Source organism: Phyllopteryx taeniolatus, chromosome 11, assembly GCF_024500385.1.
Source record: "Phyllopteryx taeniolatus isolate TA_2022b chromosome 11, UOR_Ptae_1.2, whole genome shotgun sequence".
In the NCBI taxonomy this organism is placed as follows: Eukaryota; Metazoa; Chordata; class Actinopteri; order Syngnathiformes; family Syngnathidae; genus Phyllopteryx; species Phyllopteryx taeniolatus.
The window spans coordinates 3,364,945-3,380,607 of NC_084512.1; the positions used below are offsets into that span (position 1 = coordinate 3,364,945).

Sequence of the window (15,663 nt, forward strand, 5' to 3'; positions counted from 1 at the left end):
TTTTCAGCCTGCCGCCATAGAGGTTGGGGACCACAGGAAACAGTGTGCAGGAACTAAGGAAGGTGAACTAGGAAACAAGGGCGGTACGAGACGAGGTGAAGAATTTGGAACGGAAGAAGGTGACTTAGGGGCAGGTTTTGGAGGAAGTGGAACGGGCATGGAACGAGGTGTGGAAAAAGGTTAAAAAAAAAAAAAAAAAGTGGCTTTGAAACAGGGGTGGGAAAATGGGAGAACGAAACTTTACCTTGGGCGCGTCTGTTGGCCACCACACAGAGGTCCCAGATAGATGGCCAAACGGGTGCCCAAGTAAAGGTCGGAAGGAAAGGACTTGGGTGTGGACTCACAGGGATTGGAAAAGAGAAAACGTGACAAAAACCAGGTAAAAAAAAAATCAAAATCAGAATCAGCAGGTTAACTAAATCAGGGCCAGCTTTACAAGCGGATAGATCTGAATCTATAAAATAGGCGAAGGGGAACCATTAGGGCTTGTGAATAACTAGGATAAGTGGTGGACACTGATGAAAAGGACAGAAGAAAGAACGATGGGGCTTACAGGTGGAGGGTTGGTTTGGTTGGCAGGCTGATGGCGCTGGGAGGCAGACTGGGGGCGTGCAGGGCAACGCCGTGTGCTTTCTGCTGGGTCCTTTCATGGTTGGTTCATTCTGTCGGGGTTTTGCGTGGTATTGGCGGCAAAAAGGTCCAAGTGGAGGCAACCAGGGAGGCAAGGCAGTGTGCAAGAATCTCAATTTGATATCATCCATTTTCTGAGCTGCTTCTCCTCACTAGGGTCGCAGGGGTGCTGGAGCCTATCCCAGCTATCATCGGACAGGAGGCGGGGTACACTCTGAACTGGTTGCCAGCCAATCACAGGGCACATACAAACAAACTATTCGCACTCACATTCACGCCTACGGGCAATTTAGAGTCGTCAATTAACCTACCCGGAGAAAACCCACGCTGGCACGGGGAGAACATGCAAACTCCCCACAGGCGGGGCCGGGGATTGAACCCCGGTCCTCAGAACTGTGAGGGAGCGGCTCTAACCAGTCATCCAGCGTGCCTCAATTTGATATTTAATTTAAAAAAAAAAAAAACAAAGGCAAACAAGGATCATGAAGGCAAAAAAAAACCCCAAAAACAAAATTTACAAAGCCCCCCCCCCCCCCCCCAAAAAAAAAAAAACAAGGTTCCAAGAAACAAAAAACATTAGGGATAAACTCACCAAATAAAACTTAACATGACGAGAGAAACCTGACTCACAGCAACAGACTACAAATGACAATGAACCACCAAGGACTGAAAGAAACCAGGGAACTAAATACAAGCAAACTGATGAGACAATGAGGAACACCTGGACAAGACATGAATGGGTGGAGGGAGCTGATAGGTTGACACAAGGTAGAGGGGCTGACGAGAACAGGTTGAGACAATAACAAAATGAGCAGACAAGACAGGAACATGTGACAGGAAAACTTTACAAAAGCATGAAACAAACTAAATAATCGAACAAGTCAACAAAAACACAAACCATGACGTTTATTGATTTATTCAGCTATTTTTCTGATTTGTAGTATCATTTAATCATTTACTAGTATGAGTTGGTTTTAAAACACATTTCCATTGAAAGTGCCTTACTTAATTTTTTTCCCTACAGTACATACCAAAGATTTGTACAGTTGGCAATTGCAATGAAAGAAATTGAAAATTGTGAAGTTGGTCTCCCTTTGCAGCTACAGCAGCTCTAGACTTTCACAGGGAAAACAACCTTTGAGTGTGTGTCTGTGGGAATTTCTGTCCATTTATCCAGAAGAACATTTGTGAGGTCAGACGTAACTAATCCTGGACATGAGGGCCTGGCTCACAATCTCTGATCTGTTTCATCCCAAAGTTGAGGTCAGGGCTCTCAGGTTTTCAATACCAAACTAATCCAAGCATGCCTTTATGTGGCTTGCTCTGTGCACCAGTCACCATTGAAAACATTACTGACTCTTCTTTTGAGAAAAAAGATTTGAATAATGATTTGGTTCCCCTTTGAGAAATACTACAATACATTGTAGTGCCACTCTTTCCTGCTGGGAGCCACATTTAATGGTTTGAACTGCTGTAGTTCATCTGCAACATTTTACCCTTTCTGCAGCAGCATTTGACCCCTCCCGTTGTGAGCCATTACAACAGAATTAACCTGTCGTCCATGATTTATAGGATGGATTACACTGATGGTGAAGAACACCTCATCACATTCCAGCTCTAAAAGCACACATTTATCCAAAGGGACTGCACTACAGGGCTGTCAGTCCAAAGGTTCATACTTTTGCTGTCACAATAGTAGCATTTATCCAGAATATTAGAGCAGGCTATATTTTGTCATTATTTCTCCTAGTATTGGCTATATCGTCTTTGACTCATAACTTGAGAATCGTTTCACTTTATTCGTCTAAATTGAATATATATTTTTAAATACAGCATTTAAATTCATAATAATCACAGAATGCCCGAGTATTTATTCATTTTACTGAAAAAAACATATATATATATATATATATATTTATATATATATATATATATATATATATATTAAAACATCTAACTGCTACCCAGCAAAGATTTGTCTTATGGCTGTACAGTAATTTATCATTCTAAGAATGGAATGTAACAGAGTAAGCATAAATGACTTTTTGAAATTGACACTACCGTATTTTCACGACCATAAGGTGCACCGTATTAAAAGGCGCAGTCTCAGTTAAGGGGTCTATTTCTGTATTTAACACATACATAAGGCGAACCGTATTATTGGGCACAGGCATGGTAAAATATACTCTATCTTAAAACATACGGTAGCATGCATGCACGCTAAAACAATGTTTTTAAAAAGGCAGCTTGAGCAAAACTGAGTTCGGTTGTACTTTATTGAAGTATTTAACAATGTACTCACGTTATTTTTTTGGTCAATCCTCATCCACAAGTCCTCATCTTCTGTATCCGAAATGAACAGCTGGGGAAGTTCTCCAACAAACACGTCGGGTTCCCTCTCGTCATTGTCAGAGTCAGTCTCGTTGCCGGGGGGCTGTTCAGCAATGATGCCGGCTTTTGCGAAAGCTCGGACAACAGTCAAAGCAGATAACTTAGCCCAAGCATCCATTCACATACGGTGGCGTAACTCGCCTGGCGTTGCCTCCCAGTCTTAGTTGCACTTGGTTTTTCACAGCGGCTGTGAGAAGGGCGCGCATGGAGTCACAGATCAACAGGGACGGTGACGCGTGGAAAAAAACATCCGGTCTCTTTACGTACACCTCACTCAGCCACTCTCTCATTTTCTCCTCGTCCATCCAGCCCTTTTGATTGGCCTTAACGATGACTTCGGCTGGAAACTTTTCTTTAGGCAGTGTCTTCCTCTTAAAAATCACCATAGGTGGCAGTTTCTGTCCATTACCATGGCAACCAAGCACAACAGTAAAAGCCAACTTCTCGTGCCCCGTTGTGCGTATCGCTACCGTGTTGGTCCCCTTCTTCTCTACAGTGTGGTTCGCCAGGATGGCGAAAGTGAGCAAAAGTGAGCGGCACCTCGTCCATGTTGGTGATGTGGTTGGGCTGGATGTGTTTGTCGCCAATCTTTTTACTGCAGTAGGAGTGGAAGATGGCCAGCTTTTCCTTGTAATCCACCAGAAGTTGCTGCGCCACGGTTGTCCTTGCCCGTATCGATAAATGGCGCCTTTTCATAAAATGAAAGCACCAAGACGGACCTCCTTGAAAATGTTCGATTTTCACTTCTTCTCCAAGCGTTATTGCCCTCAGTCGAATGGTGACTGTAGAGACGCTTCTCCTGGCTGTTCTCTGCTCATTAATCCATTGCTCGAGTTGGTCTTCCAACTCGGGCCACCTCGCCTTGTTTCCACGGAAACTCAGCTTAGTCTTCTTGACTTGGCGAAGCTCGTTTTCCTGCTTCCTCCACTTGCGAACCATGGATTCGTTGATCTTGCATTCTCTCGCGACTGCTCGATTCCCATGTTCCTCCGCGTAACAGATAGCTTGCAGTTTAAACTGTGCTTCGTAAGCGTGTCTCTTTGTAGGGGCCATTTTCGGGGGTCCTTAGCCAAACCGATGCACATACCGGAACTATATACCTACTGGGGGCGTGCCTTTAACATCCTCTGTCACGCGCACCCTTTCCCCTTTAACGTCCACATGCTGTCCTCAGCCAGGTCCGCCTTTCCTCTATATAAGCAGCGTGTCGGCAGGAAATGCTCCCAGTCAGTCAAGCGGAGCGCTCATCGAAGTCACACATAAGGCCCCGCATTATAAGGCACCCAGTCCATTTTGGAGAAAATTTAAGACTTTTAAGTGCGCCTTATGGTCGTGAAAATACGGTACACCCTCTGGACCATGCCCAAATTCCACCCAATGAATAATTTGGAATCAGACTGAAAAAGTGAACATAGAGCTGAAAGTGACTGGGAGAACAAGATGATGCATCAACTGCAATGTTCTAAACAACCTACATTATATGTACTTTTCCAGTTGTCTGTGTTTTTCACAACAGTATAAACTATAGCAGAATGAGATATGAATAGATTTTCCTCATTGCTTAAAGCTTGTGTTTTGGACAATTTTCTATTTAGATTGTGAAATAATCCCTCAATTTATATCATTACTAAGTTCAGAGAAATTAAAACTATCTATATAATAGGTGCAATACTGTAATGTAGAAATGCCCAAAAGTTTCTCATACATTAAAGTCCAAAGGCTCTAGTTTCATGACCGGCATAAATCAGGCGCGGTGGGCGGTGTTATGCCTGGATCAAAATACAAGACAAATTTGATCTTTCCCGATTGCACTGCCAGACGACTGGCATCAAATCTTGCCGTATCTCGGTCAGATAGTGGCAATACGACTTGACATGTATTCCGATACCACCGCATCCCGTCTTTTGCAATCATGGGCTTTATCTTGTCAAATCATACACTGTCGGAGAGGCGGAACCAGAAAATGTGTCACCGGTCAATGCGACCGGATACAACAACAACTGGCCGCGCCAATGTATTGTATGGAAAATGAGGAAAAACGTCACCTGTGCTCAGGAGAGAATGTTAATTCAAGGATTGCTTGAGGTATGTTCAAGTATTTTTAATAAGATACGGCTCGCAAGCAGGCAACAAAATGTTATGTAGCCTAGCAAGCTAGTGCTAGCACTAACGGTTGTACGTAAACATGCCGGCGTTCAGTCAAATCATGCTCTAAAGCTTCGGTAAACATTGGTTTGTGCGCATGAATAAATGTTGACAACGGCATGCAAACATGTTGACAACGCCATGAACGGGAGGCGATGCGGCGGTCACATTACGCAATCCTATTGGTCGATGTCAAGGTGCGCGGTCAGAGAGTTGTCGTTGATATGTCACACTACACGGAAGATTTCCAAAAAATCAAACATGCTACACTTTTCATTTTGGCGTTGTAGGGCCCAAATCGTTGATCGTGGATTATGTCACACTACAAGAAGTTGTGTCGTTCCTGAAAAAATATGTCTGCCCCGATCTGGGAAATCGGCTGCGATAGCTAATCGGCCCAATATCCGGGCTAAAATCCTGTACTTTTTGTACATTAATGTTCACTGTGGTGGATAAGATCGGGTTTTCGTGATTTCACAGACGCGCGCAAGCTGGCGTATTTAAAGGAGGGCGGTCTTCACCGTGGGCATGAACACAGCAGACTTAATTCACCAGCAATCTAAGCGGCGCCTCTCATTCCCTTTAAATATGGCGCAATGGGTCTCGCATGGAGACATATCTGTGCGGAAGAGTGATCCGTGCGTGACTGCAGCATATTCACTCCTCTTGCCTGTGTGGCAACAGACAATGTGAGTGGATACCCTTATTAAATACAGAAGGAGCTGGTGATAACCGCTGGCAAATTTAAATGTCTGCGGACCTCATGTATCTATCCCCACCCCAGTTCTTTCGCAGATCAAGCGCTGTTTCTGCTATGCATGTTTTGGCCTCTGAGGGGCAGTGTGATACACACGAGATGCACACTTGCAGTAACAAAGAAAGTAGAAGTCACGATCGAATGTTGTTATTTTAACTCGTTTTTCACAATTTGAAGGATATATGCCAGAGAGTATTGTTATATTGCCTGTTGGTATGTGGTTATAAAACGTTGGTGTACCAGTATTCATTATTTTGACAAATATAAGTGCCGCAGGTCTATGCAAATTTTTGTTAGCTCGTCAATGGTGTTATTTATTGATTGCGTGTTAGTTTTGAGCTAGCAATTGTTGTGAGCAAAAACAAAGAAACGAAGGCTGTGATTTATTTGAACAGTAAATTGGTGTAATTCTTTTGTTTTGTGAATTTAGTTTTACAGTGAACTTTATCTGGAGTGTCAATAAACGACTTTAAGTAAGCAACATCTACTCTTACTCCTTGCTACTATGTTAGCACCTTAGCAACTTGTTGTTGTGATCACATGGGGTCTGCATGCCATCCGGGCACTGCTGGAAAATAAGTGCTGGAGCGGCGCATGGACTGGACTGCTTGTATAAGAGTGGTAAAATCTGAGATTTTAGATCCAGTCCAATTTTTTATTTTATTATTTTTTTTGCTGTCATCGCACCGATTTCCAATCTCAAAGAAGTGTCATCCACATTTTGGTAAATTCAACAGTGATCCTGATCATAATTTTACAACTCGTTTTAGTTTGAAATTTTTTTTATAGCACTGTGTTTTATAAATGGTGAAAGTCATGATGTTTATTTATTATGCTACAAACTTGGACTGGTAGTAGCAGTGTCTGAAAACAGTGCAGATCATAGCACCACTAATTAAACACAACCTATTATCTTAAAAAAGGGTGGCTCTTATCATGATATTGTGATTTTGCTTGAGAACTTGAATTATTTCTGTTTTTTGTTGTCAGTAGACGTTATATTTGGTTGTCAATGCTTTCCTTTTGCCCTACTGCAGCATGGTAAAATCTTGATTAGGTCTTTTTGCTGATCCAGTTATAGCTCACCGCCAGTTTATTTGAAAACATTCCTGCTGCATCACATGACAGTGTTTGAATGGCAACCTTCCATCAACAATGGAAAACAGTGGAGAACTGCATTCTGTTAAGTATAAAATTTGTGTCAGTATCAGGGACATGCACAGACATTTTGGGGGACGGGCTCAAGTGAGGAAAAAAAAGCACTTATTTATTCATTTGGTACACTTTGCTGTTTCCTGATGCTCCTTCTCCTTCCTTTTCTGAATTATTATTTTTTTGGCAGTGTGGTCCAGACAGGATTGAAATGAATAGTTTTATTACTTTTGAGCTTCTATAACTACTCAACGGAAAACATAATTTCCTGAATATATTAATGAAAATGAATTATTAAAATTATTATCATGTTATCATTATTACCACTACAATTCTCTCACCACACCTGGACAGAGTCATTGGTGACTTGAACTTATATTTGGTGTACCTTTCACATTTGAAGGAGGGCTGTCTGTATCAGGCACAGTATTGAGAATTTCTATTAACAACAAACTATAGTTTTAAGGTGAGGAGCCTACAATCAAAATATTGCACAGCTGTTTAAGACATGACACATGACAATTGTGCTTTTATTTTCTCGTCATTTTGAGATTAAAGTTCATGGAGCCTAGGTGGCACAGTGGACAACTGGTTAGCACATCAGCCTCACAGTTCTGGCCTCCCCTGTGTGGGGTTTGCATGTTCTCCCTGTGCCTGCGTGGGTTTTCTCCGGGTACTCCGGTTTCCTCCCACATCCCAAAAAACGTACATGGTAGATTAATTGGTGACACAAAATTACCTGTAGGTGTGAATGTGAGTGCCAATGGTTGTTTGTTTATATGTGCCTTGCAATTGAGTGGGGACCAGTTCAGGGTGTACCCCCCCTCTCACCCGAAGATAGCTGGGATAAGCTCCAGCACGCCCGTGACCCTAGTGAGGATAAGCGGTACGGAAAATGAATGAATGAATGTAAATGACATTGACAGTCTGTATTCAAGATGGGTGTTGAATAAAAAAACTGAGGAAAAGATCCATATTCTAGGATGCTCCCGTATGAAAGATATATTAGACAAATATGACAATAACGATGTCCATAAAAATAATGAAGGTTAAAAAAAAATCACAGAAAGAATGCAAACACATTTGCGATATGATCCACAAGTTTGAACAGAATGGAATTGAAATAAACATTTTAAACATTTCTGACTTTAAAAAAAAAAAACATCCCTCCATCCATTCGCCGAACCGCATATCCTCACTAGCGTCACGGGCGTCCTTGAGCGTATCCCAGCTATCTTTGGGCAAGAGGCAGGGTACACCCTGAATTGGACAAAACACGAGAGAACCTGAATTAATTCAAAGAAGCCACTTACAGTAGGTTCTCAGGATAGCTCAAATGGAGCACCAAGATCAGTCAGAACAAAATCACACGCGTGTCTGTCCAAGGACTATGGGATGTTACAACCTGATCCTTGAGAATGATCGAGATATGGTGAGTTTCAAAAAAGGAATTCTTGCAGGCACCACTTCTTCATTGATGACTGCCATCAAAGCCATTGCCCTGCTGGGTTGCTTAAGACTCCTCTTGAAAATGGAATATGTGCGGGTTATCGTTCAAATAACCAAGTTTACACAATTGGGTAATGATGAAAGAGAAACATCACAATGACATCACTTCCACGTTTTCGAATTGAAATCAAGCAACAGCAGAAAATGCAAATGAGTAACCTTAAGAAACGTCATGCCAAGCCGTAATTCCATGTCCTAGATTATGACCATTAATTTTATCCTTCCATGCATTTGGAGACAGTTGTTGTCTGTGTCTTGTTATCAATGTCTCGCGCACGATATATGAAAAGATGTGTTTAGGGCTCGCCCGATATGTTTTTTTTTTAGGCAGATGCCAATACTGATGTTTGGCAGAAAAAAAAAACAATAACCGATTAATCGGCCGATTTATTTAAATGATATATAATTAATAAAATAACTTCTTTTGGAGTTGATAAACACAACAACTTGAGCATTACATCACATTTCGACTCCCATTATTTTCTTTGCCATGAAGTCATGTCTCCTACGAACCCAAATAAAAAACAGATGCCTTGACAGAGTTGCATTTTAAATAAATCTTATTATGTACATACTACACAAGTAGTCAAGCACTGTTACTCTATACAAGTTACAACACATAGTTTGTTGCTGTTAACTTTTTACAAGCTTTAATATGAATTTTTTACAGGGTTATTTTTAACCAGTAAGCCTATATTAATATCAAACCCATGAACTTGAATTAAAATGTTCTGTATTTTCTTTTCACTGAGGTAGGTTACACTTTCAGGAGAGCTTTAGAACACACTTGCTTAAATTGCATGTGCTGGTGTTAGTTGGTTATTTGAATTTGAGTTGATTGACCAACATTTTAGGTGTAGTTTAACTTGTTCGCTGTCTGAATGCTGGCATAAGATGTATTTTATTGTGAGGATAAGGAGTACCGAAAATGGATGGATGGATACTTCGATGATTCTGACTTCGGTGCTGTGCCAAGCATCTGAGCCAGAGCACCCATTTTACAGACAGGGACTCCATTGCTTCCAAACCATGTAATGATCATGATAATCATGCAACTTCTTTTGCGGAATATAATCTTATTGCAAGGGTTGCACTGAGCCGATTTGTCATTTATTTTATTCATATACTCATTTAAGCCACACGATTGCCGTCGCAAACACACTTCATGCGTGTTCTTCGATTGTTTCCAACGAGTTCTTCTTTGGGTCGGCAGGCTCGGTATGGAAAATCTGGAAAATGAACAAGGCAATGCGAGTGGTGCGGTGGGATTCTTTTTTAGTGTCTAAACGTCTGTGAGTTGATATGTTAGTATAATCTGTGTTGTTATTAATTAAAGTCTTTAGTGTTTCTATCAAACTTATTAGTGAATGAACACCATATCACATGCATGTTAGTCAACTGGTGTACGGAGTTGCTGGGCCGGCACATTGAGGAAGAGTGAGCGGGATGGGTGGGGGAGGGTCTTGTGCAGTTTGTGTGATCGTCAAGCCTCTGGATTACCGCAATGAGGAATGGCACCCTGTAGAGGGCAACAATGCCTTGAGGTGAATGTCCCTCCCTCAGAGGAAGAAGAGGCAGAAGGAGTAGGCGGGGTGCAAGAGACAATGAGAAGAAGGCAAGCATAATGGGGGAAAAGTGAGAAGACAAAATAAAAAATAAATAAAAAAGAGATTTTGGTACCAGAAGTTTATTGCGCCAAGGTAAGAAAAATATTCCTGCGACCGACAGGAATGACGCCTTCGATCATGCGGGGAAATAAAGAATCACACTCTGAGCCGATTGCATTGTTGCAAAGCTATTTCCCAAAATGCCGGGCCTTATGGTGAGATCCTCTCGGCCGCTTGCCAGATGATTGTCTGCCGACCATCATTTGAATAAATGGGATCCGGAATCGTCAGATGAGTGAACTCCCTCTGGATCGCCAGCCGAGCTTCATCCCGAGATCCTCCAGATGATATGGATTCAAAGGTAACTTTTTTGCAGCTCGCGTTAGCTGCATTTAGCGAGCAAACACGCTCCTTCAATCCTTGTTACATAAAACCGTAATTTAGTCCCACTAGATCACATTACAATGTAACATCTGTTGCCAGTACTGATTTGAATTTTCCATTTCGTCCATCTTGTAGAAATTCTTCTTTTAGGATCGCGATGAAGAAAAGTAATGTTTTTTTTTTTTTTACCCTTGCAAAACACATCAATAAAAAGTATTCTCTAGTAATGGTATGTATTTTTTAAAAGTTACAGGTTACGCATCCAGCAGACGTTCGACCCCCATTTCAGTACGCAGTGCAGACAAAAAAGGTAATTAAAAGCTTTCTTTTCTCCATGTCCCACACCAGCAATTTCAACACTGTATTTTTAGTAATAGTTATGTTTCTAATCTGCCCAGGTTGTGCTTCGAGCAGAAGTAGGGACTGGTTTCAATGACAATAACTACCACACAAGATCCCATTCACCTCCACCAAAGAATAAACCAGATGTGGACACAACTTTGCTAGATTTTGTGCGCAAGATTTTGAGCAAACGGTAGAGGAGGAGAATTTGGAGGAAAAAAGTGAGGGAACCCCATTTGTTCATGTATTTCTTATGTAAATTCTGAACATAGTTATACTTGTAAATAAATTATTTTTCTGTTAAAAAATACTTTCTCAGTGTTGTTTAATGTTCAGAGTTTGAGATTTTCACTCAAGAAAAAAAATATTGTCGAAGTCATTCTTCTGCTTGATCTGTCTGCTTTCACAAAAAGGCTGTTTTCTCAGTTTTTTCCTTCCAGAAACAGATTTGGCTGAAAGAAGCCTATATTTGACTGCTGATTACTAAAGAGCGGTATAAGCTAGATAAAAAATATTTTTTTTCCGCTGAAAGAAGAGAGTCTGATGTTTCTTTTGGTGGGTTTTGTGTTTACACAATATTCTGTGGGGTTTGAAAAATGAATGAAATTGATCGAAAATGGCTGGCAGTCTCGGGGTTCCCTGCTCAGGAAACGGCTGGCACTGGAGAGTTAAGGGAGAAAAAAATCCAAACCTACATGGTCCTGTGTGAAAAAGTGATTCCCCCCCTGCTAAAACATAACTGTGGTTTATCATACCTGAGTTCAATTTATCTGGCACACACCGAGGCCCGATACTGCCACATCTGTTCTCAATCAAAAAAATCACTTAAATAGGACCTGCGTGACAAAGTGAAGTAGACCAAAAGATCCTCAAAGATTAGACATCATGCCGTGCTCTAAAGAAATTCAGGAACAAATGAGAAAGAACGTAATTGAGATCTAATAGTGTGGAAAGGGTAATAAAGCCTTTTCTAAAGCTTTGGGACTCCAGCGAACCACAGTGAGAGCCATTATCCAGAAATGGCGAAAACATAAAACACTGGTGAACCTTCCCAGGAGTGGCCGGCCAACCAAAATTACCCCAAGAGCGCAGCGACGACTCATCCAAGACGTCAAAAAAGACCCCAATACAACATCCAAAGAACTGTAGGACTCACTTGTCTCAGTTTAGGTCAGTGCTCATGACTCCACCATAAAAAAGAGACTGGGCAAAAATGGCTTGCAAGGAAGAGTTCCAAGACGAAAACCAGTGCTAAGCAAAAAAGAACATTAAGGCTCGTCTCAATTTTGCCAGAAGACATCGTGATGATCCCCAAGACTTTTGGGGAAAATACTGTGTGGTCTGACGAGAAAAAAGTTTAACTTTGTGGAAGCTGTGTGTCCCGTTAAATCTGGTATAAAAGTAACACTGCATTTCAGAAAAAAATAACATAACAGTAAAATGTGGTGGTGGTAGTGTGATGGTCTGGGGCTGTTTTACTGCTTCATGACCTGGAAGACAAAAAATCCTGAAGAAGAATGTCCGGACATCTGTTTGTGACCTCAAGCTGAAATGAACTTGAGTTATGCAGTGGGACAAGGATCAAAACCACTCCAGCAAGTCCAATTCTGAATCTTCTTCTTCTTTTCCTTTGGGCTTGTCCCGTTAGGGGTCGCCACAGCGCGTCATCCTTTTCCATGAGAGCCTATCTCCTGCATCCTCCTCTCGAACACCAACTGCCATCATGTCTTCCCTCACGACATCCATCAACCTTCTCTTTGGTCTTCCTCTAGCTCTCTTGCCTGGCAGCTCCATCCTCATCATCCTTCTACCAATATACTCACTATTTCTCCTCTGGACGTGTCCAAACCATTGAAGTCTGCTCTCTCTAACTTTGTCTCCAAAGCATCGAACCTTGGCTGTCCCTCTGATGAGCTCATTTCTAATTTTATCCAACCTGGTCACTCCAAGAGCGAACCTCAACATCTTCATTTCCGCCACCTCCAGCTCTGCTTCCTGTTGTCTCTTCAGTGGCACTGTCTCTAATCCATACATCATGGCTGGCCTCACCACTGTTTTATAAACTTTGGCCTTCATCCTAGCAGAGACTCTTCTGTCACATAACACACCTGACACCTTCCTCCACCCGTTCCAACCTGCGTGGACCCGTTTCTTCACTTCCTGACCACACTCACCATTGCTCTGGACGGTTGACCCCAAGTATTTAAAGTCCTCCCCCCTTGCTATCTCTTCTCCCTGTAGTCTCATTCTTCCCCCACCACCCCTCTCATTCATGCACATATATTCTGTTTTACTTCGGCTAATCTTCATTCCTCTTCTTTCCAGTGCATGCCTCCATCTTTCTAACTGTTCCTCCAGCTGCTCCCTGCTTTCACTGCAGATCACAATGTCATCTGCAAACATCATGGTCCACGGGGATTCCAGTCTAACCTCATCTGTCAGCCTATCCATCACCACTGCAAAAAGGAAGGGGCTCAGGGCTGATCCCTGATGCAGTCCCACGTCCACCTTAAATTCTTCTGTCACACCAACAGCACACCTCACCGCTGTTCTGCTGCCCTCGTACATGTCCTGTATTATTCTAACATACTTCTCTGCCACTCCAGACTTCCGCATGCAGTACCACAGTTCCTCTCTGGGTACTCTGTCATAGGCTTCTCTAGATCTACAAAGACACAATGTAGCTCCTTCTGACCTTCTCTGTACTTTTCCATCAACATCCTCAAGGCAAATAATGCATCTGTGGTACTCTTTCTAGGCATGAAACCATACTGTTGCTCGCAAATACTCACTTCTGTCCTGAGTCTAGCCTCCACTACTCTTTCCCATAACTTCATTGTGTGGCTCATCAACTTTATTCCTCTATAGTTGCCACAGCTCTGCACATCACCTTTGTTCTTAAAAATGGGCACCAGTACACTTTTCCTCCATTCCTCAGGCATCTTCTCACGCACTAGAATTCTATTGAACAAGCTGGTCAAAAACTCCACAGCCACCTCTCCTAGATGCTTCCATACCTCCACAGGAATGTCATCAGGACCAACTGCCTTTCCATTTTTCATTCTCTTTAATGGCTTTCTAACTTCCCCCTTACTAATCATTGCCACTTCCTGGTCCACCACACTTGCCTCTTCGACTCTCCCTTCTCTATCATTTTCCTCATTCATCAACTCCTCGAAGTATTCTTTCCATTTAGCTAGCACACTGCTGGCACCAGTCAACATATTTCCATCTCTATCCTTAATCACCCTAACCTGCTGCACATCCTTCCCATCTCTATCCCTCTGTCTGGCCAGCCTGTATAGATCCTTTTCTCCTTCTTTAGTGTCCAACCTGCCATACATGTCATCATATGCCTCTTGTTTTGCCTTTGCCACCTCTACCTTTTCCCTGTGTCGCATCTCAATGTATTCCTTTCGCCTCTCCTCGGTCCTCTCAGTGTCCCACTTCTTCTTAGCTAACCTTTTTCCTTGTATGATTTCCTGTACTGTGAGGTTCCACCACCAAGTCTCCTCTCCTTTCCTGCCAGAAGATACACCAAGTACTCTCCTGCCTGCTTCTCTGATCACCTTGGCTGCAGTGGTCCAGTCTTCTGGAAGCTCCTCCCGTCCACCGAGAGCCTGTATCACCTCTTCCCGAAAAGCTGCACAACACTCGTCCTGTCTCAGCTTCCACCACATGGTTCTCTTCTCTGCCTTTGTCTTCCTAATTTTCCTCCCCACCACCAGAGTCATTTTACACACCACCATCCTATGCTGTCTAGCCACACTCTCCCCTACCACTACCTTACAGTTGGTAACCTCCTTCAGATTACATCGTCTGCACAAGATGTAATCCACCTGTGTGCTTCTACCTCCGCTCTTGTAGGTCACCCTATGTTCGTGCCTCTTCTGGGGAAAAAAGTGTTCACTACAGCCATTTGCATCCTTGTTGCAAAGTCTACCACCATCTGTCCCTCCAAGTTCCTTTCCTGGATGCCGTACTTACCCATCACTTCTTCATCACCCCTATTACCTTCACCAACATGTCCATTACAATCTGCACCAATTACGACTCTCTCTCTGTCTGGGATGCTCAGAACTACATCATCTAGCTCCTTCCAGAATTTCTCTTTCACGTCTAGGTCACATCCTACCTGTGGGGCATAGCCACTAATCACATTACACATAACACCCTCAATTTCAAATTTCAGCCTCATCACTCGATCTGATACTCTTTTCACCTCCAAGACATTCTTAGCCAACTTTTCTTTTAAAATAACCCCGACTCCATTTCTCTTCCCATCTACACCATGGTAAAATAATTTAAACCCTGCCCCTAAACTTCTAGCCTTACTGCCTTTCCACCTGCTCTCCTGGACACACAATATATCAACCTTTCTCCTAATCATCATGTCAACCAACTCCCGAGATTTTCCTGTCATAGTCCCAACATTCAAAGTCCCCACATTCAGTTCTAGGCTCTGTGTTTTCCTCTTCTCTTTCTGCCGAAGAACCCGCTTTCCACCTCTTCTTCTTCTTTGACTTCGACCCACAGTAGCTGAATTTCCAACGGCGCCCTCCAGGTTGACGGCGCCGGTGGCGGACGTTGTTAACCCGGGCCACGACCGATCCGGTATGGAATTCTTTGGATGAACGCTCATATTTGTTTGGCAAGGTTTTAAGCTGGATCCCCTTCCTGACGCAACCCTCTGCATTTATCTGGGCTTGGGACCGGCCTACAGTTTGCACTGACTTGTGCCCCCCA

The 15,663-nt window shown here is 42.7% G+C and overlaps 1 protein-coding gene and 1 long non-coding RNA gene across 3 annotated transcripts in view; both read left to right on the forward strand.

Moving 5' to 3' along the window:
- The window catches only part of ltbp1 (latent transforming growth factor beta binding protein 1), a 195,653-nt gene that overhangs the window by 25,963 nt on the left and 154,027 nt on the right, over positions 1-15,663 (forward strand).
- LOC133485386 (uncharacterized) lies at positions 2,674-11,227 on the forward strand. Of its 2 annotated transcripts, XR_009790679.1 has the most exons (4): positions 4,046-10,284; positions 10,380-10,552; positions 10,823-10,885; positions 10,974-11,227. It is a non-coding gene; the product is annotated as an uncharacterized LOC133485386 (long non-coding RNA). The 2 variants fall into 2 exon arrangements; XR_009790680.1 differs by having other exon boundaries at positions 2,674-10,552.